General features: G+C 39.2%; 1 protein-coding gene across 2 annotated transcripts in view; it reads left to right on the plus strand.

Moving 5' to 3' along the window:
- The window catches only part of DTNA (dystrobrevin, alpha), a 523,318-nt gene that overhangs the window by 247,350 nt on the left and 249,748 nt on the right, over positions 1 to 26,220 (plus strand). For both annotated transcript variants that reach the window (XM_006835061.1, XM_006835063.1), the window contains exon 2: positions 8,973 to 9,102. The gene's annotated coding sequence lies outside the window, so the exon portion shown is untranslated. The remainder of the gene's footprint in view (positions 1 to 8,972; positions 9,103 to 26,220) is intronic.

The raw sequence follows: 26,220 nt of genomic DNA on the forward strand, positions 1-26,220 counted from the left end.
TTTGTTCTTGAAGAGCAATTTATGGTTGGGTTTTATGTCTCTATGAAGAAGAAGGGAATGAAAAAAAGAGTATGTGGAGTTTCGTGTGTTTAGTACAAACTTAATTTAGGGAGTGAATGCATTGTAGGAGGTAGGGTATTCTGCATGCACACACTGACCCCTCTATCACCACACCACTAGTTGAAAGGTTCGCAGTGTAAACCCACCCAGAGCTTCCTCAGAAGACAAGCTGTGCAGTCTGCTCGAGAACGGTCACAGCTTTGAAAATTCTATGGAGCAGCAAACTCTGAACACATGGGGTCTCCGTGAGACAGAAACAATTCTATGACAACTCACAACAGTAACAACAATGCAGCAGCTTGTAAAGATGACCAAAAATGTATTTTTAAATGTTATTCTTTTGTCTTTGTCCAGTTTCATGCGTTATGTCTTTCTTTGCTTCTTCACTTGATTGCTTTCCTTCTCTCCTCCTAGCTGTCTTTCCCTCCCTTCTCTCTTTTTCCTTCTTTTGTTCTTTCTTTTATGATCTCTATATCTTGGTAAAAATCAAACAGACTAAACTATACCAAATCAAATGTATCAATATATTTCAAGTGTGCAGTGGACTTTTCTACCAGTTGTTGTTGTTAAGTGCCTTCAAGTCAGTTCCAACTCATAGTGACCTTGTCTAGGGTTTCTGAGGAGCTGCTGGTGAGTTTAAAGTGCCAGCTTTGCAGTTCAAACCAACCTTTCAGTACAGTGCGCCACACCAGGACTCCTTTCTATCAACAAATGAATATAAAGTATGAGCGCCACACCAGCACTCCTTTCTATCAATAAATGAGCATAAAGTATGAGCGAGGTATAGATGATCACATGTAGAGATATCACATGCATGTGGCTAGTTAAAAATTTGTCTTTTTTTAAAAAATTAATTGGACTAATTTTTTGACATATTCAACGTAACCTTCATATTCATTCTAATTCTGTTTTTGATCAATTTGGCAGGAAAGCAAATGGGAAAACCATGTGGGAGCCATGTCTGACTTCCCCTGGCTTCACAAGGGGGAAATCAAACTCAAAATTAGCCCAGGACCAATTCCTATGAAGCGGAGGTTAGACATGTTTCCACCCTACAACCTTCTTTACGCTATTCTGACACCAACCATTCCACCTCCAGCACTCTGCTTCACATCTGGGTTCAAGAATCCATTGCAGTGGACACACAAAACTCATAACAATAGTCATGATTATGGGGTTTACAAGGGAAGTGAACAGGGTACAAGTCAGGATCAAAACCAACTCAGGCCACAGCAGTTCTATGGTCAGGAATGTCTCTTGTCTGCCATACTGCAGCACGCTTTCCTCTTGTCTCTGACCTCTCAGTCATGTGGGCCCTTGGTCTGTGCCTCAGTCCATGGGCCTAGAGCCTACAGCTGCCCTATGTCTCCATGCCACCACCTCTGGTGTCTCCTCTTGCCATCTCACGCTCCACTCATGCTCTTCCCATGGTCCTGGGATCTTCCGTTCCTGTTTCTGGATGGTGAAACTAACCAATCCTAGCTTTAGAGTACTGTCTACCTTATTTTCATGGTTCCAACCAATCACTTGCTGGGAATTAAGAAGACTTTGGATAGAAAATCCCTATCAAGTAAATTCAAAGCACCACAGCAAGACACACACACGAGACAAAAAGCTAAGCTTGAAAAAACACTGTTTTGTTTTGTATTGTTTTTTCCTGTTCAGCAAAAATATGTTAATCTATCTGCTTTGGTTTAAATTGGCTTCAATCTGAAGAGTTTAAAGGCTTGGTGAGATCATCACATGGACTGGTATTTACTTATACAATGTTTTAGTTGTACAACGTCCTACTTAGATTCATAAAAGAAGTTTTCATCTAAGAAATCTTTCTTGGGATGCATTAAGTTCAATGCTTATTTGTGTAAATAAATAAGGTGCTTGTTGGTTTTGTAATTGTATTCTTTTTAAAAGATACAAATGAGATCATCACTCTCTTTAAAAGAATAATCTGAGAAAATGGCTTCAGTTTTCTGACCTTTTGTGATTCTTGGCTTTGAACAGTAGATGTTTTTATAGCAAAATACTATAAAAAGGAGTCCTGATGTGGTGCTGTAGGATAAGTACTCAACTACAAGATTGGTTTGAACCACAAGGTCTGCAGATCAAACTCACCAGCTGCTCCTCAGAAACCTTATACAGGGTCACTATGAGTTAGAATTGACCCAATGGAACTTACCAACATAAAAATAAATTGAGGATCTGCTGTCATGCCTTGCAGTGTCCTAAATGTGGTCTGTGCAAATGCATATATTAAGTGCATGCTCAAAATAAGCATTCAATATACTTTAATTAGCAAGTAGAATAAAAATAACCTCATGTGCATCTGAAATTTCTTTCCATCAAATCATAGCCCAGTGATGGCAGAAACAAAGAGAAGGGAGTATTTAAGCTGAATGTGTATGCATCACGAATTCAACACAAAATGTTAAAAATAAATCAATAAACTTGAAAGAAAATTGTACCGAGTTTTTTATCTCCCAATGTTAACATTTTATTTCAGAGATAATAAGCTATGTACAACTTATTCATAATGTATATGTATGTGTGTATATATATATATACATATAAATATGTATAATTGGAAATACATGTATAAATTTTTCAGAGGAATTGCCTCAGGGGGGTAAAATGTAGGTGATATTAATTTTCTTCATATTTTTTTATATTTTTCTTAATTTCCTAAAAAGAATGTTGCTTTGGTTAAAAACAAAAACAAAAAGTTTAACAAACTGTAAGTGTCTAGACTTCTGTTGGTCAATTTTTAATTAAACTTACTTTCATTTTTCTATAAAAATTAGCATGGAAGTTAATTCCCAAACAGTTTTATTTTAGAATAGAAAAAATTTATGGACACACAACTGAGTTCTTAGTGATTGTGTTCCTTTGCCACCCAGTTCAGTGCAAGTCATTAAATTTACCTGAAGGAAATGTGCTTTTAAAATGCAAATTGGTATCTAGGTAAAACCAGCTAAGCCAAACACACTGCCCTCCAGTTGATTCCAACTCATAGTCACCCTAAACTATAGGCTAGTATTACCCCATAGGGTTACCAAGGAGCCTTGGTAGTGCAGAGGGACAGGCATTGGACTACAAACCAAAAGGTGAAGAGTTTGAAACTACCAGCCATTCTGTGTGAGAAAGATGAGGCTTCTAGCTCTGGTAAAGATGTATAGCCTCTAAAACCTATACCACAGGGTCTCTATGAGCAGATCGGACTCTATGGCAACCACCAATCTTTATAGAAGCAGTCAGCCACATCTTTCTCCTATGGAGCAACTGGCGAGCTCAAATTGCTGACCTTTCCATGAGCAGCTAAGTGCTTAACTACTGTGCCACCAGGGTTCTTTATCCAGGTAAGCAACTACCTTACTGTAAAACACAACAGAAAGAAGCACAAAGGCAGTCCCTCAGAAAAGATTTCTTGCGCAAGGACTAGAGCTGAGAATGCTTTGTCCGCCTTCTTCCTTTTCAACACCTTTAAAACACTTGACTGCTTACCCTCGTGAGCAGACGATGTCGTGCAAGTCACTATACAGTTCCTTAAGAGTTCCTGGGGTCAGCAGGCCCCTGGTTTTCTGATATAAAAAGTTCTGCATTCACTATTGTATGTGTATGTCCATTCCATTTGACATATATTTTGTCCAAATGTTCTGTTCTCTGCTTTGTCTCATTTTAACCTACGGAGGAACTATGAAAGTAGATGAAAGAGAAGGGAGACATGGCAATGGTTTGTTTCTTCCATCACTGGGCTATGATTTGATGGAAAGAAATTTCAGATGCACAGCTCCATCTGAGATTGCATGAATTCCTCTGTTCACATGACTAAAAACCGTCTCAGAAATGAAGTGGGTACACAACATCAGGGCATGTGGTGTTGTCTTTCTCTTCTGTCATGGTGTCTCACGGGAGCGAAATTCTTCACATGTTACAGTCCCTTATCTTAGGGTCTTAAAGTAACAATCTGTGCCCTTAAAAGGAAATATGTACGGATAGTCAAAGCCTTCCTGGTTCTCAGACTAAACTTTCAGCAAGAATAAATTCTTGGAAGACAGAAGGAGGTGGCCAACTGTTCCTTGTGTACTAATTCTGATTCCAGCTTTAAAGCATCTCAAAAAGTCCAGTAGCCAGAAGTCCTCTCCCTAATGTCCTTTGTCCTTTGATACTCTGTTTATTCGATCCAACGGCCATGATCCCAAATCCGTTTTACCATAGCTTTGCAAGCCAATGATGTACTTGGCCAATAAGTAATACCATGGTAAGGTTATATTTAGATAAGTTCATATCACAGCTCTGTGTAAGAACTAGTGAGTAAGCTCTTGAGTTTCACATTTGCCAATTACACTGTTGTTGTTGTTATGTGCCATGGAGTCGGTTCCAACTCATAGCGAGCCTGTACAGGGTTTCCAAGGCCGTAAATCTTTACGGGAGCAGAAAGCCTCATCTTTCTCCCATGGAACAACTGGTAGTTTCAAACTGCTGACCTTGCAGTTCACATCCAGATTCGTAACTACTACGCTACCAGAGCTATTTTGGCAATCATTTATTCAAACAAACATTTAATAGGATCATTGTTAGTTGTTATTAGGTGCCTTCAAGTTGGCTCTGATTCATAGCGATCCTATACACAACAGAAGGAAACACTGCCTGGTCCTCTGCCATCCTCACAACCGTTGTTAAGCTTGAGCCTGTTTTTGCTGCCACTGTGTCAATCCATCTTCTTGGAGGTCTTCCTCTTTTTCTCTGAACTTCTACTTTACCAAGCATGATATCCTTCTCCAGAGACTGGTCCCTACTGACAGTATGTCCAAAGTATGAGAGACCAAGTCTTTCCATCCTGGATTCCAAGGAGCAGTCTGGCTATACTTCTTCCAAAACAAATTTGTTTGTTCTTTTAACAGGGCATGGTACTTTTAATATTCTTCTCCAACATTATAACTGAAATGCAGCAATTCTTCTACAGTCTTCCTTATTCACTGTCCAACATATGAGGCGATTGAAAATACCATGACTTAGGTCAGATCAACTTTAGTCCTCAAACTGACATCTTTGCTCTTGAACATTTTCAAGAGGTCTTGTGCAGTAGATTTGCCCAGTGCAATGCATTGTTTGACTGTTGTTTCCATGAGTGTTGATGGTGGATACAAGCAAAATGAAGTCTTTGTCAATTTCAATCTTTTCTCCATTTAGCATGGTATTATTTATTTATGGGTCCATTGGTAAGTATCATTATTCCTCATTAGAGATGATAAACATGATGAAGAAATAAACACAATAGCTCCTGTCCTCCTCATGTTGCCCATATTCTTATGGAGGGATAAAAAAAATCGATGTAATTTTACTTGTAGCATAGACTAAACTAGAAGAACTCAAAACATAGTGTGAAAGCCTGGGATACAGAGGGGGCTCAAGAAGAGAGCTGAGAAGTACAGGAAGGAGGTCAAAGAACACTTTTCAACGTACTGTATAGTGATGGAGGAACCCTGGTGGTGCATTCATTTAAGCATTTAGCTGCTAAGCAAAAGATCAGCAGTTCGAACCCAATAGCTGCTCCAAAGGTAAAGATGTGGCAGTCTACTTCTCTAAAGGTTTACAGCATTGGAAAACCTCTGGATCCGTTCTACTCTGCCCTATTAGATCTCTATGAGTGGGAATTGGTTAGACATACAGTGAGTTTGAGGGTTTTATGTACGGGGTTGGAGGAAGTTTCACAGAATCATTGGACTTATTTTGTGCCACTTTGAATTGGGCATCTCCAAGGTCAGGTTGGAACCTGTGGTAAAATTATAGAATAGTGGTAGGGCCTAGAAGGACTTCTCAACCTTGACACTCTTGACATTTTGTACTGAATAATTACTTTTTGTTGAAAGTTGCCCTGGGCCTTGTAGAATGTTCAGTAGAGACTCTTATCTCTGCCCTCTAGAAGTTACTTGCACTAATTCCTTCCTCCACATTTTCATAGAGTCCGATAGTTGTTATTGTTGTTGTTAGGTACTGTTGAGTTGGTTCTGACTCATTAGGACCCTATGTACAGCAGATTATAACATCACCCAATCCTATACCATCCTCATAACCGCTACCATGTTTGAGTCTATTACTGCAACCACCATGTCAATCCATTTCGCTGAGAATCTTCCTTTTTTCTGCTGTCTACTTTACCAAGCATGATGTCCTTTTCCAGGGACTGATCCCTCCTGATGACATGTCCAAAGTATGTGAGATGAAATCCTTCCATTCCCATTTCTAAGGAGCATTTTGGATGTATTTCTTCCAAAATAGATATATTTATTCTTCCAGCAAGCCATGGCATATTCAATATTCTTTGCCAACAGCATAATTCAAAAGCATCAATTCAATGATCTTCTTTATTCACTGTCCAACTTTTACATCTCTTCCTCCAAGTTTTCCATAGAATTTGTTAGTTACTCTTGTGTGCCATTGAGTCAGTTCCAATATATAGCCCAATGTATAGGGCTTCAGAGGCTGTAAAACCTTATGGGAATAGGACACTCTGACTCCTAGTGTTCCATAGAAATTGTTAGTAGTGATGACTTAACCCATCTTTGTGTAATAAGCATATGTGTTTCACAAAATCCCACCACAACTAATGATTACCAAGCCTCTCTATTAAAACTGATGCTTTAATGTGAACGCCAATGACTTTCCTGGTGTTCATAAGGTTTTCAGTGGCTAAATATTCAGAAGTGTTCTGCCTCTCCTTCTTTCTAATCTGTCCTAGTCTCGAAGATCCCCTAAAACCTGCCCACCATGGGTGACCCTGCTAATATTTAAAATTCCAGTGCCACAGCTTCCAGATCACAGTCATACCCAGGCCAACACAGTAGCACAAACTGACCTACAAGTAGTGGTACACTGTAACATATGGCGCTCAGATAAAAGAAAATATTCCTTACTTTTGCAGTACACCACAGGAAGATATTGACTCCTAAATTCAATAGAGACTCACTGGGAAACTCTTTATGAAGGAGACAACGTATTTATTTTATATTATGGTAGCGTAGTAGTTACAAGTTGAGCTGCTAACTTCAAGGAAAGGAGTTCAAAATGACCAGCCGTTCTACCAGAGAAAGATGAGTCTTTCTGTTCTCTTAAAGATTTACTGTCTTGGAAACCCTGTTCAGGGCCACTATGAGTCAGAACCATCGCCACAGCACACCACCACCACCACCAATCATACGTTAGTCAACATAGAGTTCAAGTTAGTGGACCCAGAATTTAAATATTTAGACAGAGAAAAGTATTCGTTTGTATTCTCACCCAGTTTTCATTGGTGAGGATTTTGTTTTGCACATGTTCATTAGGCTGTAAAAACAGAGATTGGGATTGATGGCTTTCATTCAGTGGCAGTTTGGGAGGCTGCCACCCTGAGGCTCAGAAGATGAAAGAATTATGGATCCTCAATGTTGCATAAAGTCATACTCTAGAGTAGCTAAGGGAGGTAGAAGCCACTGGGGATAAGAATGGTGCTGTCTCCACAGCAGCTAACTCCTTTTGATCATGGCCTCTTAGATACAGACTAAAATAGGTGCTCCTTTTGGGTGGAAAGGAATAGCAGACACTAAAATATTATTCATATTGCAAGTTTTTGGTTTTTTGTTTTTTTTTTTTTGGAGTCAGGGATCCCAGTTAAGGTATACAACTGTGAGGTAGTCTGTCTTCTAGTCCACTGCAGTCTGGAGGTGACTCAGGGACCTAAAACCAATATTCTAAGATTGCATTATATAGAAAAACCAGAAGCAAGATCTTGAGAGAATATTCTCAATGGTAATAAGTAACTTGAGTAGTACTATCTTGTGATATATAGCTGAATTTCCATTTATCACTGTGTGGTCACTTAAAATCATTTTATTACATTGTTACTGTAGTTGCATCTTAGTACTGCTGAATCAACTCTGACTCATTCCAATCTTGTATAGGGTTTCTGAGGAGCGGCTAGTGAGTTTGAACTGTTAACCTTGCAGTTCAAACCAAACTTGTGGTCCAGTGCTTATCTTACAGCGCCATACCAGGACTCCTACATTAGTATATGTTGTTGTTGTTAAGTGCCATCAAGTTGGTTCTGACCCATAGCAACCCTGTAGGGTTTCCAAGGAGCAGCTGGTGAGATTGAACCGCTGACCTTGCAGTTCAAATGACTTTGCATTCTGCTGTATTGTTCCACAGCACCATACCAGGACTCCTGTTGTTGTGAAGTGCTGTTGAGTTGGTTACGACCCATACTGACCCTGTATAGTGTTTCCAAGGAGCAGCTGGTGAGCTTGAACCACCGACCTTGCAGTTCAAACAGTTTAGCAGTCTGGTGCATTAACCCACAGCGCCACACCAGTGATGTACAATTTAACATATAGATGTATAGACTTTCTAATTTATCACTTTGTGGTCTCTTAAAATAATTGTATTTCATATAAATCACTTTATATAAAAAATATGCTCAAGCTTAAAACATTAGGAGAAATGTTAGTCTAATGACTCTGACCTCAGTTTCCCTGGCTTTAGTAAGAATTGTGGTGGTCTAACATTCCAGATCATTACCTACTTGAAAACGCAGAAAATTCTATGTTATCCCATTTCTGGGTTTTTAATCAATTGAAAACACAGAATTATATCAGGATTCCAAGGTTCCTGGGCATTATTTGTTACTAACTAGCTGCTTAATTTTAATCATTTATCCCCTTTTGACCACACTATCTTTATCTCTGAAATATTTATTCTAAAAATTTCTTGTAGTAAGTGAAAGCCAATGATCTGAGAAGAGTACTAAAAGTCACCCATAGTCGGTTAGGGGTTTCGTAAAATGCTTTGTTCTAGATCTGCCAGTACTGACTTCCTGTTTCTGTCATAAGTCTGTTAGTATGAATTGCTTAGCTAAATAGAAGCATATTTTCTCTTTGCAGATAAATAGGATTTACCAGTCCCTGGATGAAGTGCTTGGAAAGTCCTTAAATGTCGTAATCAGCTGCCATTTCAAAGAAAAGAAAATAAATGGTTTTGGAAAGTTCATGCTGTTTCTTCATTGAATTTTAGGTGAGTGTATTTGACAAAAAGAATTTAAGTGAGCAATCAATTCTTTCCCCTTTTAGTGCTTCTGTCCTTTGTGTGGAACACATAGTGGGATTAAATATTATTAATGTCTTCTAGTTTTGTACATTTTGTGAGCGGACAATGAAAGAATTAGTTTCTTTTCTTTGGGTTTGTAATTTTTACTACGAGACCATCTAAAATATGTGTGAGATACACGGATATGCCTGACATCTCTTCCTAGTTTCTACTAAGCAATTGCCACAATACTTTGTTCTATTCCAAAGACTATCTAATTGTTTAAATATCTGAAACATGTTTAGTGGCTGAGTATATAGACACAATGAGACAAAAAGATGTTTTCATGACATAAACTAATGGAAAATGTGACGTTAGTCATGGCAGCTTAATCATTAATGAATCTATGTGTGAGGTAAGGATCACATTCCAGAAGCTACCCATTGGGAGTTTTTGCTGTTTGCCAAAATTAAAAATACCTCATGATTTAGGTTAGATGGGATAAGTTTTTAAGCAAATACACACACTCACACACATTAAGCTTTGGTTTGCCTGAACCATAAAGTAGATGAATGAATATTTTTATGTCATCATATTTAATCACTTCTCCATGCTACAAAATAAGTGAACTTGCAAATTGGGGCTTTAATATTTGCCTGGAAATATGCCATTATCAGTTCTCAGCAGAATGGAGAAGGATAGACGGATTGAGTGGTGGTCATGTTGAGGAAATTGTATGAATTTTTCTACCTCCTCCTGAGTTCATTTTTCCAAGTGTGGCTTTATTATCTACTCTGTAAACCAGTGATTTGCAGAACATCACATTATGCCTATGATCACAATTCTGAATAAAACAGTCCAGCTGACCACTGTAAATCTAGCCCAAATGGTAAGGATGCTTCCTTTATACTTTTGATTAACTTCAGAAAGGAGAGATATAATTCTCACAATCTTAAGTGTATGTAAATTTCCTTTACTGAGATTGACTGTAGAGCTAAAAAGGTGATTTCATCCTTTTATCAGATGTTTATTGAATGCAGTTCTAAGAACTACACTTAGTGCCCTTCAAAAATATCAGTAAATCAGTTTGCCTAGTGTAACCATTACTCTGGAGGAGAAAAAGAAAATGAAAAGCTAATTTTCTTAACCCTCTGTTTTCCAGTGTGACAATCTTGCACCTTTTTTATCTTCAGATCTATTCCTTATCCTGCTTATTCTACAGGGCTGCCCTCCTTCCCAGCACTCTCTCTCCCACCTGCTTTAGCTTCCCCCACGTGACCCTGAACCCTGGGCTCCAGTCACATCACATCTTCCCTTTGTCTCAGGAGATTGGTGGGTTGTAGTGCCTGGCCTTTCCACTTAGCTTCTTGTTTTGTTAATATCTGCATAGCCATTTCCCTGGACTAAATTCTATCTTCTTTAAATGATTAGAGTACTGTTTCCTATCTGATTGGACCTGGGTGATTCATCACTGGTTCATCAATTTCTTCCAGAATTATTGAGGAAGATACACTTATTTTTTCCCAATAATTACTTATATACCTCAAGGAAAATATTTCCAAGGAAATAAATGTAAAGTTAAATCTAGAATTAGATTTTATTTTACACTAAAAAAATATCTTAAAATATCTCAAACACTATTCTAAGTAGCTCTTGTAGCGTAGTGGTTACAAATAGGGCTGCTATACTCAGGGTCAACAGTTCGAAACTACCAGCTGTTCCACAGGAGAAAGATGAGGCTTTCTGCTCCTGTAAAGAGTTACAGCCTCAGAAACCCTGTACAGGGTCGCTATGAGTCAGAACCAACTCCACGGCACTTAACAACAACAATAACAACATACAGCAGCAATGGGCTCAAATGTAACAACAGTTGTGAAGATAGATGGCGCAGGACCGGGCAGTTGTGCACAGGGCCACTATGACTCTTGATGGCACCTAACAACAACAACAAGTTACACCATAGTATAGCATTAATTTATTGCTGTTTACTATAAACTTAGCGCCCTTCAAAAATCAATTTGCCTAGTGTAAAAGTTGACAATCATTATCAATTTTCTTATACTCAGCTTTGACCCTAAGGTTTTAAATGTTCACATTTCATAAACTTCTACATATACAGTGTTAAAACTCCCTATTAGGGTTTCAGTCTCATTCTTGCATTTACACTTAGGTCTAGAGTTCCTGACTTATTTTACTATGGATTTTTCAACTACAGTTGAGGAAACTTACTACTCCCTTTTAGTAATGGTTGTTTGCTACTCAAAGATGCTTTATGATCTGAGCAGTTTACATTTCCTATAATAAATTCTGAGTATACTGCAAAGCAAATTGATTAGAGTGTCCCAACAATTCCACTCCTTCCAAAGGACTTTTTTACTTCATCAATTGGACACTTTATTTCATTATTTCAAGTGTAAGTGCCTTGCTATTTTTATGTCCTTCCTATGTATGTCTGTATTTTCAGTAACTTCATATGCATGCAAATGTTGGACAGTGAGTAAGGAAGATTGTAGAAGAATTGATGCATTTGAGTTATGGTGTTGGAGGAGAATATTGAAAGTACCATGGGCTGCCAAAAGAACAAACAGATCTGTGTTGGAAGAAGTGCAGCCAGAGTGTTCCTTGGAGGCCTGGATGGCCAAACTTCTCTCATACTTCAGACATATTGTCAGGAGGGACCAGTCGCTGGACAAGGATATGTTTGGTAGGGTGGAGGGTCAGAGAAAAAGAGGAAGAACCCCCAGTGAGATGGATTAGCCAAGTGGGAGCGTCAGTGGGCTCAAGCTTGGCAACAATTGTGAGTTATCCCAGGACTGGGAAGTGTTTCGTTCTGTAGGGTCACTCTGAATTGGTACCAACTCGATGGCACCTAACAACATCATTTATGTCTGTAGACATTTTCCTTTTCTATCTTTACTTCCGAAGTTATCATGACTACTCACCCGTCCATCTTCATGTAATATGGCTGCACTCAAAAGGGGTCTCTAGCAACAACATTTTAATTTATTCAAATCAATGCTAATGTTGAACCTGCAATGCCTAATTTAGGGTCTTGTCATCGAATGTAAAAATACTATAATGAGCAGAATTGTTTGGACCCCTTTGTAACCCTGATGTGGTGCTATAAGATAAGCATTGAACTGCTAACCTCAAGTTAGCAGTTGTCAGAAGGGAGCAGTCACTGGAGGATATCATGTTTAGTAAAGTGGAGGGTCAGAGAAAAAGAGGAAGACCCCCAACAAGATGGGCTCAAGCATAATAGTAATAGTGAGTTTGGCCCAGGACTGGGCAGTGTTTCGATCTGTTGTGCATAGGTTCACTATGAGTCGGTACCAACTCAATGGCACCTAACAACAACAACAACAATATGTGATGCTAAATCACACATAAGTTTAATGAATTAGCAAAGGAGAGGGTCCTGAGGCAGCAGTAGAAACACCTGAGGGCTGGGTACACATGAGTGGGAGAATGCTACTTACATAAACTCACCAACTTCAAATTGAGGCCAAATGGGTCAAGGGGAAGACCGGTCATAAAAGATAACTTGTGCTTAACAGATTTTAATGTAATACTGGGGTACAGAAGTAAAGGTGTTAACCCTTACAATAATGAGCAATGTGGTGATGGGAGGTTTGAAGTCACAAGGGCCCAAATAGCTCTAGAAATTCCTTCACCCAAAAGAGGGTTAGTTAGCCACAAGTGTAAGTTGGAAATATCAACTGTGTTTCAAGGCAGAAATCATCTTTGTATCCCTGAAAACTAGCACAGTGCTTGGCACAATGGACACCTTTTCTAAGTATATGATTGGTGAATAAGGGCAAAGGTACAAAGTAACCGTGGCTAATTCTTATGGGTTCTTACTTAATGCCATATACTGTTCTATATACACATATTTCGTTGAATACTTAAACATGTAGATACTATTATTGTCTCCTTTTTTAAAGATGAAGAAATTGGGGCCTATAGGGATTAAATAACCTTAAGTGGGGGACTGACTCCCACTTACATCTAATAAGAAGCAATGTTTTTATTATCAAACATTATGTCATTCCAGAGCATACCTGCACTAACAAACTTTGCCCAAATCTTGAATAATCTTACTTTGAACACCTCTTTTGTGTTCCTACACTTCTTTTTTTAAAACATGACTTTCTAAATCAACTTAATTTATATTTACCTTTCATCTTTTCCATTGCTTTCTGGTTTGTTCGGAAACTAGTATTTTTAAATCGTATTGCTTTTAGGCTACTTGTTTAACTTAACGAATGTGTAACCCTGAGCACCAAGTTACTTAACTTCTCTGAGCCTCAGTTTCCCCATCTGAAAATGACTTTGTTGTAAGGAAAAGGAAATAATACCTAGAAAATGACATAGCATAATTACTAGCTATAGTAGGTACCCAAAACACAGTACTCAACATAATATAATTACCCTTACCTAGTTCAGTCTCAAATTATAGTCATTGTGGTCTGTTCCATCGACTTCAGAACAAAAGCTTGGCCCTAGATTGCTTATATGTCCGAACACAGACACAGACACAGCCACTCTCTTGGGTCTCACTGTCTACCCTGTTGCTCATCAATTGACCTTTGTTAATGTAGGATGGTTTTTCCTGCTCTAAGCCAAGCTCTCTGTGCTTTTACCTTTGTGCAAACTATTACTCCTGCCTAGATTTTCCTCCCATCAAGACCCCTCTCCAAAGCCACGGCTCTCTCTCATGCTTCCATGCTCCCATACACCCTTCAATGACTTGCAATGCCCTGTTCATCCTTCAAGATGTGGCACAGCTGTTACTTAATTTTCAGTGAAGTTTACTGAAGAAGGAACTCTTACTGGACCAGCAGTTTTCAGTCCTGTATCTGAGTTCACATAGCCTGTTTTGTTACCTAGTGTTGTTGTAACAGAAATATCACAAGCGGGGTGTCTTGGAAGAATAGAAATTGATTTTCTCACAGTCCTGGAGGATAAAAGGACGATCAGAGTCTCAACATCCCAGTTTCTCTTGTGGCCTCTTGTGCAATTTCTGGGGACCACCAACAATCTTTGGCATTTCTTTGCTTGTGGACAGCTCCTCACCTGAAGTCTGTCTCTCCCCTGTGTGTGTCTTTGTGTTTATTGTGCTCCATTTGTAACTCAGGGGGGATTGGTTTATGAGCCACCCTACTCTGACTCTGGTATAATCTTGTAAACATAACAAAAGCAAAACCCTATTTCCAAACATGATCACATCTACAAGTACAGGAGCCAGGAATTCAATGCATCTTTGGAAGAGGGCACAATGCAATCCGTAACAGTCTTTGGGGCATTTCTAGAAGATCAGCTTTGGCTGGGACAACAGAAAGATAAGCAATAGCCATTCTAATCACTTGGAGCATCATGTAATTTCTTAGGTTGTATGTCTGTCTTCTCTCTGAATTGTGTTTTCATTAAGGACTATTGCTGAGTCTTTTATTTTTCTAATCTTTGAATCTCCTGCATCTAGCTCAGAATGCTCTTCTGTTTGGGTTATGAAGGAAGTATAAGGGTCGTATTTTGGATCTGCTTGAGAGATTTCAGTGCAGTGAAGATTAGAACACTATCTTGCCATTACAAGCAAAAGGAGAGCTCCACTAGAAAGCAGGGGACTGACTCTGTGTCAAGTACTAAAGCAAATATTCTATGAACATTAATCTTCACAATGATCCCTCAAACTAACTATTATTTTCTCTGTTACTCAAGTAAGAAAACTGGCGTTCAATGAGTTTAGCCAATACCATATTTCTGGTATGAGAACGTTAAGTAGCACCTATTTACTGCAACAAAGTGCTGCTCCAGAAGAACTATCCAGTCCAATTCCATAAGAATATGTATGTTACATAGGACTAGAATTTTCCATTTAAAAGATTTCCCAAGGAGTGGGCTATTTATAAGTCCACAAGTCCTTTTCTCATTGGCAAACAAGTTTACGTTTAGGATGATCCTAAAACTAGCTCTGTATCTTTTCAACAAGAGTTTAGAAGATGTAGCCTTTGTTGCTCTGAGCTATATGGATGTAAAAACCTGACTTATTGATGTGAGCATAAACCTGAAAATGGTGATATAAAAAGTTGTAGAATGATTGAATTTTAGGGTTAAATATTGTCTAGAGTTACCACTGGACCTCGAAAGTCTTCTTTAGGCAAGGATTTCTGTCTCTTCCTTTTCCATTTAAGAATATTTATTAAATGAATATTTGTACATAATTATGAAAGAGTTCATTTTAGGATGCAAAATAGAGATTTAATTAGACACGGTCATACCATTAGGACTAATGAGAACATGTAAACGTGATCTCAGTTTTCTAAGTCACAGTGCTCAACTATCTCTTGCCATTGTAGCTCATGCTGACACCCTGTGTGTCAGAGCAGAACTACATTCCTCGGGGTTTCTCCAATGAGATGGATTGGCTTTGTGGCAGCAGCAGTGGACTTAGTGAAACAATAACTGTGAGGTTGGCACAGGACCAGGCAATGTTTTGTTTTGTTATTCATAGGGTTGCTATGAGTCGGTATCAACTTGACAGCACCGTAGCATAGTGGTTACTAGTCAGGCTGCCAACCTCAAGGTCAGCAGTTCGAAACTACCAGCGATTCTGTGGGAGAAAGATGAGGCATTCTGCTCCCGTAAAGATTTACAGCCTCGGAAACCCTGTGCAGGGTCACTATGAGTCAGAACCAACTCCACGGTACTTAACAACAACAAATCTTATCCTGTTGCTATAGGATAAGCACTGGACTGCTAACCAAAAGGTCAGTAGTTCAAAGACTCCAGTCACTCCTCAGAAACCCTATACAGGGTCACTGTAAATTGGATCTGGCTCAACAGCACTTAAACAACAACAAAAAATCTTATCAGAATAGACCACCAAGCTTTTCTTCCATTGAACTAGCTGGATTTGAACTGCCAATCTTCTGGTTAGTGGTCAAGCACAAACTGCTTACATTACCCATGGATCTGTCAACTCCTATAAGAATAAGAATTGATAGCAGATTTCAAAGTCATTCTTTAAAAAACCGGAGCCCTGCTGGTGCTGTAAAATAAACATGGAGCTCTGGTAGCGTAGTGGTTACGAATCGGGCTGCGAACCTTAAGGTCAGCGGTTCGAAACTACCAGCTGCTCCACGAGAGAAAGATGAGGCTTTCTACTCCCGTAAAGATTTACACCCTCGGAAACCCTATACAGGGTCGCTATGGGTCGGAACCTACTCGATGGCACTTAACAACAACAACAACTTACTACACAACTGGCAGTTCAAACTCACCATCCATCCATCCCATGGGAGACAGATGAGGCTGACTGTTCTCATAAAGACTTAGAGTCATGGAAACCCTATCTAGGGTAGCTTTCAGTTAGAATTGACTCGATGGCAGTGAGTTTGGCTTAGTTTGGTTTTGGCTTTAATTTCAAAAACAACTATCCATACAGACAGTATACAGTTCCTTCCTTTGTGAAAAAATTCTAATGATTTCTAAACAGCATTTATACCAATAATTTTCATTCACTCATTTTGAATCATTTATTGTACATCTCTTCGTATTTCCTATCTCTGAACTGGACACCTGGAACCTCAGATAAGTAAGGCCTGACAATTCCAAGGAATATCCTACTTAAATTTGCCACAGTTTGTATCTTAGAATCATAACATTTACACAGCAGAAGGGATATTTCAGATAATCTAGCTCAGATTCCTTAATTTTACATTTAAGGAAATTGAAGAACTGAGTTTGTCCTCATAATTAACAACAAAGTCATGTCTGGACATGAGTCTCCTGCCACCAGCTCCTCTTCACCATACTACAAACTAGCATATATTTGGAAATTCTGTTCTTTTATTTTCCCACTAGAGAGGGTTTCAGGGAATCTAAGGAGAGAAGATAGAATCCTGGTGTGATGCTGTAGGTTCAGCACTGAACCGCAAGATTGATGGTTCAAACCTGCCATCTGCTCTTCAGAACTCTCTACAGTGTTGTTATGAGTCCTAATCAATCCAGTGGTACTTAACAACAACAACAACAAGGAGAGAAGACAGGAGCCTGGTGGCACAGTAGTTAAGTGCTTGACTGGTAACAGAAAAGCTTGAACCTAGCAGCCGCTCCACAGAAGAAAGGTGTGGCCGTCTGCTTCCACAAAGATGGCTATTAGTAAGTGCCTTCGAGTCAGTCCAACTCATAGCAACCCTGTATAGTGTTTCTGAGGAGCCCCTGGTGAGTTTGAACTGCCAACCTTTCGTTAAAACCAACCTTCTGGTCCAATGCTTATCCTACAGCACTAGGACCTTAGAAATCCTTAGGGGCAGTTCTGCTCTGTTCATTTGGGTCACAATGAGTTAGAGTCAACTCAACAGCAATGGATTAAGGAGAGAAGACTGAGAAAATAAGGTTGAAATTTCATTTGCAATACATTCAAATTGATTCACTATTCATCAAGTATTTGTTGAGCATTAACTAAATATGAGGAACATTTTTTATGGTGCTGGATATATGGTCAAGTAAAAAACAAAAACATCTTCCTGACTGACATGCATGTGTGTAGTAAAGCCCTGTATAAGTCTCCTACGCTTCCCTTTAATAGGAATATTAAAATATTTGTTGTAGTTAGGTGTCATCTAATCAGTTCCGATACATAGCAACACTATGCATAGCAACAAGAAAAAAAAAAAAAATACTGCCCACTTCCACGCTGTCCCCACAATCGTTGCAATATTTGAGTCCATTGTTGCAGCCACTGTGTCAGTCCATCTCATTGAGGGTCTTCCTCTTTGCCCCTGACCCTGTACTTCACCAAGCATGAGGTTCTTTTCCAGGCACAGATCCCTCCTGATAACCTGACTAAAGTTCAAGACAGGAGGTCTCACCCTTCACACTTCTAAGGACCCTTAAGGCTGTACTTCGTCCAAGATAGAGTTGGTTATTCTTCTGGCAATCTTGGTATATTTAATATTCTTTGCCAACATTACAACATGAAGAAATCAATTCTTCTTCAGTTTTCCTTATCCATTGTCCAGCTTTTGCATGCATTTGAGGCCATTAAAAATATTATGGCTTGGGTCAGGCACATTTTATTCCTCAAAGTGGCATTTTTGCTCTTGAACACTTCACAGAGGTCTTTTGCAACAGATTTGCCCCGTGCAATACATCTTTGATTTCTTGACTGCCACTTCCATGGGCATTGATTGTGGATCCAAGTAAAATGACAGCTTTAATCTTATCTCCATTTTACATGATGTTGCTTATTTTATTTCTTTACATTGAGTTGTAATCCATACTGAAGGCTATATAGTCTTTGATCATTACTAAGTGCTTCAAGTCCTCCTGCCCTCTGTATATCACAGGTTGCTGATGAGTCTTCCTTCAATCCTAATACCATAGTCCAGTTTCTCGACTGTTTGCTCGGCATACAGATTGAAGAACTATGGCAAAGGATACAACACTGACCTACACCTTTCCTGATTTTAAGCCACTCAGTATCCCCTTGTTCTGTTTGAATGATGGCCTCTTGGTCTATGTACAGCTTCAGCATCAGCAAAATTAAGTGTCCTGGAATGCCCATTCTTTGCCACGTTATCCATCATTTACTATGATCTACGTAGTGGAATGCTTTTGTGCTTTTATAGTTAATAAAACACAGGCAAACATCTTTCTGATATTCTCTGCTTTTAGCCAAGATATGTCTTACATCAGTGATTATATCCCCCCCAAAATTCTAAAAATAACATTCAAGCTATGACAAGCATAATTTGGTGCTAAAAATGGCACCTAAAGTGACTGTAACATATTCACTTAAAAGAAATTAAAATAATGCAATCCAGAAGTGCTTTGTGTATCATGATGAAAAGTTGTATGTCTTTATTAAAGGTCTGTTATACAAATGGGACCACAGTGGCTCCATTTGATAAGCACTGGACTGTGAACCACAGGTAAGAGCCTACCAGAAGCTCTGTGAGAAAAAGATGAGGCTTTCTGCTCCTGCAAAGATTTTAAAAGCCTCAAAAACCATGAGTTGGAACCAACTTGAAGGCACTTAAAAACAGCAGTTATACAAATGACTTGTTTTAGACGTATCTCCTGTTTAAGTAAACATTCTAGAAATGAGAGAAAAATTAAATATGGGCAGGATATGTATACCATTGTCGATCTTTGAGTAAGATGAAGATAGAATGTTTTAGAAAATAGAAGAATTCATTCACATTCCCAGGTCTGATTCTGACTTGCTAAATTATGTTGTGTTTGTTGATTGCCTCACTGTTTCCCCTGGAGAGTTTGTAGGATGCTAGCTACCTTTGTATAACCATGCTTTTAAAAAACTCTGATTCTCACAAGAATGGATGGAACAATGTTTCCTTGTCAAAAAATTAAGAATTATGATGGTTTTATAGACGTTACTAATAATGTGCTATAATGCCCATGCATTCACAGCGGTAATACTTTATAGTTGTAGCTTACATTTTAACCATCAACTGATTCTTGTAATTTTCAAAGCAAGGTTTTTAAATCTGTACAGAATGTATTTCAGCAAAAATTTAAAAAGTGAAGCTTATAGTTCAAACCACCAAAGCACATGAATACGGTGGATCTCAGTTCTAACAATTCCTAGCAATTCTCTAGCATTGGGTTAGAAATACTACTAAACTGTGTTTATGTGTGTATAATATGCTTTCAGACTCAGAAATGCAGGATGGATTCCTCCTATCCTAATTGGATAGATTAAGTTAGATGGCTGTCTTGTTCTTAGAACAGGTTTTGTTATGTTATCCCCCCTTGCTAGTGTAGCTAAATAACTAGAGTATCACATGGTATCCCTTCTGAAATGGAATGAGGTCCCAGGGAGTTGCATTCACAAATGCACATTTGGGAAGGAAAACACATTAGTACATTCCAGATAAAATTATATTATTCCCATTCAGCCACAGCAAATGAGCCTCTCATGTCCTCAGCTAGACAGATCCCCATTTGATACCACAACAGATTTATACTTATACTTATATATTTCTATTTGATACCACAACACCTTGTTGGTGCTGTTGATAAGTGTCATCAAGTTGGTTCTGACTCATAGCGACCCTGTATAAAGTTTCTGAGGAGCAGCTGGTGGGTTTGAACCCCCGAACTTGTGGTTCAAACCAATCTCGTGCTCCAATGCTTATCCTGTAGTGCCTCCTCAGGTTCATATATATACTTCCTATAAGGCACAGGATGCCACCTGGAGTAAAACAAGGAATGCTACCACCTAAATCCCTGACACATCCTGTGACACTTGGAATTCTCCTTAGGCAAGAAACATATATAGACATTAGGTGCAATGACAAAGTTGTTGTTAACTGCTTTGAAGTGGCCCCAACTCTTGGCAACTCCATGTGTGTCAGGGTACAATTGTATTCTACAGGGATTCCAGTGGTTGGTCTTTCACAAGAGCATCCCAGACCTTTCTCCAAGGCTCTTCTGGGTAGTCTTGAACCTCCAACTTTCTGTGAGTAGCCAAGTGTGTCTACCATCTGCACCATCCAGAGATTGAGTTATAAAATTATGCTAATATAAAAAACTCATCTCCTTTCTCTTGGATTCTCCCTTCCTACAATTAAAAACATCAAAATACTGAAACCCATTGCCACTGAGCCGTTTTGACTTTGACTCAGAGCAAGCCTATAGGTTGCTGAGTGTATCAATCTTTACAGGAGCAAACATGCTCCTCTTTCTCCCACAGAACACCTAGTAGATCAGAACTGCCAATCTTGAAGTTAACTGCCCCACATAGAACCCACTATGCAGCAGAACTTCTTATAATTCAAGGCATAGAAGAGCCTAGAAACAGGGTTCATAAATTCCTGTCCTAACCTCGGTTCTTAACAGGGATTCCTCTGTCTGACAATAAAAGGATTCCTTTAAGGGTTCCATTTATTTCTGCTCCAGGGCTGCTATGAGGAGCCCTGGTGACACCATGGGTTAAGCATTGGCTCGCTAACCTCAAAGTCAGCAATTCATCCCATTAGCCATTTTGCGGGAGAAAGATGACACTTTTCCTACAGGGTCACTCCTACAGGGTCACTAAGGAGCTCTGGTAGCGTAGTGGTTACAAATCTGGCTGCAAACCTCAAGGTCAGCAGTTCGAAACTACCAGCTCTTCCACCGGAGAAAGATGAGGTTTTCTGCTCCCATGAAGATTTGCAGCCTCAGAAACCCTGTGCAAGGTCACTATGAGTCGGAACCGACTCCACGGTACTTAACAACAACAACAACAGGATCACTATGAATCAAAATTGACCTAATAGCAGAGGAGCATTTTTCTGTTTGTTTGAGGGACTGTTACGTGTAGGGTGATCATTTGTAAATACAAATGCTTTTTCAATAAAATATGATTAATCAACCTTCTAACAGACTGTTACAACCCTCACAGTTTTTCTTACGTAATAAAAATGATAGTTGTCATTCAGCTCATGATTGCCTTCTCATTAAAGCATGTAGAGTTTTTCGGTGCTCACAACTAGAGTTCATGCTTAATGTATACTGTCACAACCAGAAATTGCCTAGGAACCAGAGGAGGCATCTCAGAATGCCTGAAGAACATCAATGAATAAGTGAAACATCGACATCAGTTTCAGATGCATGACCTAAGCCTTATTTGTGGCTAGCCATCTCAGACCCTTCAAATGAATAGTGAAGAGTAGCCTTCTCAGAAGTAGCTCATTAATCATAAAAATGGGAATTGATCTTTAATGCAATGCCCTTCTCTATGGTCTGATAAGGAGCCGTGGTGGCGCAGTGGTTAATCTCTTAGTTACTTACCATAAAGGTTAGCAGTTCAAACCCTACAGCACTCCTAGGGAGACGGACGTGACCATCCACTTCCATTAAGATGACAACCTTGGGTCTGCGCTGTCCTGTAGGGTCACTATGAGTCAGAATCAACTCGACAGCAAGGGGATAGTCACATAGAGATTCAGACAATGACAGGCTAAGCAAAGGGACTAGATCTAAAGGTCTTCAAAATACTTTTTACAGGATACAAAAGGAAATGTCTTTTAACATTCACACTCAAACAACTTCTTCCAAATGCTTATGATTCTGTTGTTTCAGTTTCTTTGCAAAAAGAAAGCCCTCAATGTTGCTAATATTGCCATTTTTAAGCTCAATTTTTAAGGAATCTAAAATACGTCTACCTTTTCTGAACGGCAATTTTAAAGAGATATAGAATCAAAGAAAAAATGGACAGAACAAGAGGACCTGGACCGAATGGCGAAATTAATCCCGAGAATTTAAAATCCCAGGTACTTTCTGAAGGAAACACCAATAACAACTTGAATGCCCTTCTTTTCTAATGTTGTTGTTGTTGTTAAGTGCCGTCGAGTCATTTCCGACCCGTAGTGACCCTGGACAGGGTTTCCGAGGCTGTAAATCTTTATTGGAGCAGAAAGCCTCATCTTTCTCTCGTGGAGCAGCTGGTAGTTTAGAACTGCTGATCGTGGATTCTTAATTGTGTACTGAAGTCTTCAAAAGCATGGGATAAAATACTACCTCTTGTTAAAATGTATTACTTGGATAGGGAAAGAGAAATATTACCTTTTTATGAAAACTGTAGTGAATATACAAATGAGTCTAAAGCAAAATTAGCATAATTTAAAATATTTTATTGTATATTCAATGAAGATTTACACAGCAGTGTAGTTTTCCATGCAACAATTTCTATGCAAATTTTTCAGTGCCATTAGTTACATTCTTCACAATGTGTGACGGTTTTCATGATTTCCCTCTAGTCTTCCTGTTTTCATTTGTCTAGTTTCCCTATCCCCTTACTTTCTCATCTTGTTTTAAAGCCATGGTCGACCATTTGGGAACATACTTTTTTTTTTAAGATGAAAATCATGACATTAGCATTTAAATGTCCCCCTGCAGTCAAATGTGGGACTCTACCACATATCCTGTCTTTTACTCACCTTTCTTTGCCTGTAAAGTGGGAAATTTAAAGAAATACAGAAACACAAGATAAATACTTAACTGCGTGACAACGGTTTTTTAAATTTTTTAAATGGCAGTACTCATAACAAAATAATCATAAGTTCAAAACAGAAAATCATCCACCCGTGTTTCCTGAGAAGTGCTCAAGGACCTCACTTGTTTGAAATGGTTCACAAAGAGGGACAATTTAAGCCCCCCTGGTGGTGTTATATGTTAGGCACTAGGCTGCTAACCACAAGGTTGGTGGTTCAAACCTTCCAGGCACTCTGCTGGAGAAAGATGAGGTTATCTGCTTCGTAAAGACTTAGAGCCTCGGAGCCCTGATATTGAGTCACAGTGATTCAGAATCAATAGAATGACATTGGGTTTAGTTTTGTTTTTTAAGGGAACATTTGACAATGCCTGGTGACATTTTTGACTGAGTGTCTGGCTTGGGAGTAGAGAATGCTAATAACATCTAGTAGATAAAGACCAGTGATGCTGCTAATCAATGCTCAAGCCAGTCTCCAAAACAACAAAGAATTGTCCAGCCCAAAGTGTCAGGAGCTACCCTTACTGTATGCCAAGCGGCATATCAGTTACTCTCTGTATGCTACCTGCTTAATTGTGACCATCACTACATTAGTTCAGTACTAGAATTTTCTCCATTTTAGGTGACTACATTGAGGCTCAGAAGTTTATGTTACTTGTCCAAGGTCACACAATCAGCAAGTGGTGGACCCTGAATTCAGAAGTAGTTGAGACTCCAAAGATCAGCATTGTTTAAGTTGCTGTGCATCTCTGTCCAAAATTCCCTTCATTCATTAGCTTTCTGTGCATTACTAGAAGATTCCTATTAAAATACAAATTTATCATCTGAGCAGGGTAACAAGATTGTGAACTGTGGCCTATTATTCCATTCCCAGTGTCTAGAGCGATTCCAGAACAGTACATGCAGTAGGTTAAGTGATGTCAAGTTGGTTCCAATGCATGTATAGGTTTCTGAAGAGCCACCAGCCTTGGAGTTAGCAATCCACAGTGCCACACTAGGACATCCCACAAACAATATAAGAAAGTCCAAATTGTATACCAGAGGTTTGACTGAATAAAACAGAGGCTGAGGTAGCAAGCTTGCAAATGATAGGACATCTCTGTCTTTCTAAAGAGATTGGATAGTCTGATGCCTCCTGTTGACCTGCTTATTGCCTGCCTCTCAGAGAATCTGAGCTACAGGAAAAGCAAGGGCAGCAGTTAGGCACAAATAGCGAAAAACCCTTTGGGAAATCTTAGTAGTCACAGACCAGGGAGTAGGAAAATCCCTGTAGCAACCATTTCCTAAGCACCTCCCATAATCTATGGCCTATGAAAACAAGAACCGTATTTCAAAGAATGGTTTGCTGCTTAACTCAAAATTCCCTTGCCCAAATGGAGTCCGTCACTTAATCTAGCATCTGCTGCTTTTCAACACTCAGTGACAGCAAGTCTTTCAGGCTTGTAATAAACCTTGCCTGTCCACTCAGCCTGTACCACAAACGCAAGAGCCATTCGCCATTCTCCAGATGTACCAGCCTTTTCCTTTCCCCCCCTCAAGTCTCTCTTTTGAGTGAAGCAGGCACTATCAAGGCACTGATGATGAAGACCACCACCAGCTCCAAGTTTACTTAATCCCTACTCCAACTCTTATCTTCATTCTGAGTTACATCAGTCTTCTTGATAGATGACACAATCAATACCTTCTTTATTTCTAGAAAGAAATCTTCCATTTGACCCAAGTCAAAAACTTCAGTGGCTCCTGGAGCTGCTCATCTTCAGAAAGTAAATCACTTCCAGAATCACAGAATCAAATACCCCTCTCTTCAAATACCACACCTTGTGGACCAATGCGTCAGACTGCAAAGTTGTTTGAACTGCAAGGTGGATGGTTCAAACTCACCAGCTGCTCCTTAGAAACCCTATACAGGGTCGCTATGGGTCGGAATTGACTCGACGGCACTTAACAACAACAACCCTTCCAATTGTTTAGCTCTGATAGTCCATTTGTGTTCAGTTTGGTCTTAGCTCTTTCTCAATGTGTATCAGCCTCTTCTGTCTTCCTTCCTTGCTTGGCTTAGATTCCATGATCCTTCCTTTACTCAAACCTCTTTTTCATACTTTCAACTTCCTTGCATGTTCTTTCTACCATCATCCTGCCCTGTCCATAGCCAATCGCTGAGTGAACCCACTCACCTGACTTCTCCACATTCACATCCATTTGTCTAAACTTTTGCTAAAGAAAACCACGCAGCCGAGCATGCTATTGTCACCCTACGTTCGTGATCACCCCTTCAGGTATGCATGCAGCTCAGTCTTCCACTTTTCACAGTGACAATTTCCTCAGCTCCCTTGTCACCTCAAACTTCTTCTCCCCATTTTTCATTCTTGACTAACAACTTTGCCTCCTACTTCACTAGGAATTTAGACATCATTAGACAAGAATACGTTCTTCTTTCCATTCGTAAATGTACAAATATACCTTCATTTGCACCCTTCTCCTCCTCATTCCTTTATGTCACAAAAGAGGCTGTTTCCCTCCAAGTGTACTCTGTACTCCATCATCTGTTACCTTTTCAGGGACTGAACACAATCAGTCACTTTCTCTCCCAAATTCTCAGACTATCTGTCTTTAGTGAACCACTCTCCTCAGCATACAAATATTTTCTAGACTCTCCCATCTTCCCTTGACTTCACATTTCCTTTCCATTTCTGCCCAGTTTCAGCTTTTTCACAAATTCAAGTTTCTCAAAAGAAACAAAAAAATTTATCTACACAGGAATTATCTTCATATTCTAAAGTTGATGAATGCTTTCTCTTTTCTTTATCTTATTTAACTTCTCAGCAGCTTTCTATTCAAGGGCAAGCTCTTCTGTCTTGAAAAAGCCCCTTGTCTTAACTTCCATAGAAACACTCTCACAAGATCCCCTTTTACTTTCCTGGCGCCTCTGTCTGGAAGTGGAGTCTTGGCATGTTTCTCTATCTAGGCTTTTTCTTCTTTATCCATAACTTTAAAAAAAAAGTCTGTACATGCAACGCCTACATACATATCTTTATACACATCTCTCTTCAGGGCTTCAGTCTTATATAAACAACAGTCTTTAAAACATATCCACAGACTGTATCAGG

Source organism: Chrysochloris asiatica, unplaced genomic scaffold, assembly GCF_000296735.1.
Source record: "Chrysochloris asiatica unplaced genomic scaffold, ChrAsi1.0 scaffold00015, whole genome shotgun sequence".
NCBI classification, from domain to species: Eukaryota; Metazoa; Chordata; class Mammalia; order Afrosoricida; family Chrysochloridae; genus Chrysochloris; species Chrysochloris asiatica.